This window comes from Thermobia domestica, chromosome 15 (assembly GCF_964235325.1).
Source record: "Thermobia domestica chromosome 15, izTheDome1.hap1.1, whole genome shotgun sequence".
NCBI lineage: Eukaryota > Metazoa > Arthropoda > Insecta > Zygentoma > Lepismatidae > Thermobia > Thermobia domestica.
Window position 1 is genome coordinate 134,741,109 of NC_137468.1, and position 1,777 is coordinate 134,742,885.

The window sequence follows — 1,777 nt, forward strand, 5'->3', positions numbered from 1 at the left end:
TAAATTTGTGACGATTATCTCTAAAAAGCATCTTATATTACGAGAAAGATCGCTCCACGTCACAAGAAACAATTCTCGCATATTTGAAACACGAAATTTCACTAACACTGAAATGGCCACATCTTCCTCCACTTCTCCTTAGAAAACACGTGCAATTTTACACAATGTTACAAAACTTTGTTTTCTTCTTTTAAAATATCTGTAAATATAGACATTAACACTTGTCCGTTAGCTCCAGTAAGTTGTTTCAGTTTCATGTTTATTGTGAGGATTTAACCAACTGAAGCTGACAGAATGTTTGATGGTGATTCAGGCTTTTCTATACAACGAGAAAGAAAGAACAGGTTTCTTGAAATGCATGCTAACTCGAGTTTTACGGAGGTATCTTTCAACAGTTCCTGCAGAATTTCTGTAGAAGATGCTTCGTCTTTGTTGAAATCATTTACGACAGATACCAGTTGTTCAAAGTTCTGGGCATAATACACTACGGCATTCAACCAAGTGCCCCATCGCGTAACTAAAGGAGCGTGTGGAAGAGGAATCACAGGGCATTTTTTATTTAAAATAACTATTCTCTTAGGTGAGCTGATAAAAACTTTTTTTCCATTTGAAACTAGTTTATCGACCTTGAAATAAAGAACTCTTATCTTTTCACATATTCTGTTGAATGCATGAGCCACACAGGCAACATGCACCATTTTGGGATACCAACGGCAACGCCTACTGCAGTTTTTTTTTTTTTCATGTAAGCTCCAGTATCTGTAACAAGAAGAACATTGTCAAATTTAAGCCCTCTGGCCACAATAGCTTCATTGCTTCGTTGAAAAGCCTTGCTATCGTTACATGTGTAGCAGCGTATAGCTTTTTATACACTAGCAAATAATTTTTCGTCAAAACAGTTTCGTCATCATTCTTAGAATTCCTACAATCACGTTTCTCATTTTCCTACCACTGGAGTCTGTAGTTTCGTCCATACATACCCAAATATTGTGATGCGCACATTCCAAGCGAATATGTTGTAAAGTTTGCTCGCAACACCTGTGCAGATATGTTTTTCGTAATGTTGATTCGTCAGTTGTTTGAACTTCGTATACTTCACGAGAAACTTCGGAAATTCGGAGTTCTTTAATTTGAACAGTGGGATATCTGCGAATATAAAAGCTCTGCACAAGTCCATTGAAAAAGCGGACAATTTTGACGGTTCACCAGAACTAGACGCAATTGGTTGATCAGTAAATGAGTGTCTCGCTGAAACGTGAAGAAACAACAACATACTTCTTGTTCTCCAAATGTTGCGTATTTGTCAACGTTGGCCAGCCGGGACAGATTTAATTTGCCATCTGTAGAAAACACATCCTTATATTTGTCACAGAACTGCTGCAAACGAGACGAAACACTTGTCTTTATTTTAGGCATTTTATAGTACGAGAAAACACACACACTGTGCTGAAGCACCACTCAGAACACAATAAACGAAAAGACACGTCGTGGATTCAAAGCCCTGCAATGTTGTAACTGGCTTGCGGCTGGGTAGAATTTCTCGCAACAGGATTGCACGTGTAGATTACAGTAAGGCGCCCGAAGTCTGTCTATCAAAGTGTCTAACAAACTTGACACACTCGATATGAAAGAGTATTGGAGAATAATCAATTTTTCTTTAGAAGATTTCGATGTAGCAGGGCTCAATGAGCGATTTCGTGTTTTTAAAACAAAAACTCTTAAAATATGTATTTATATACGAAAAACTGGAAAATATGTGTTTTTATGTAAAATAAAA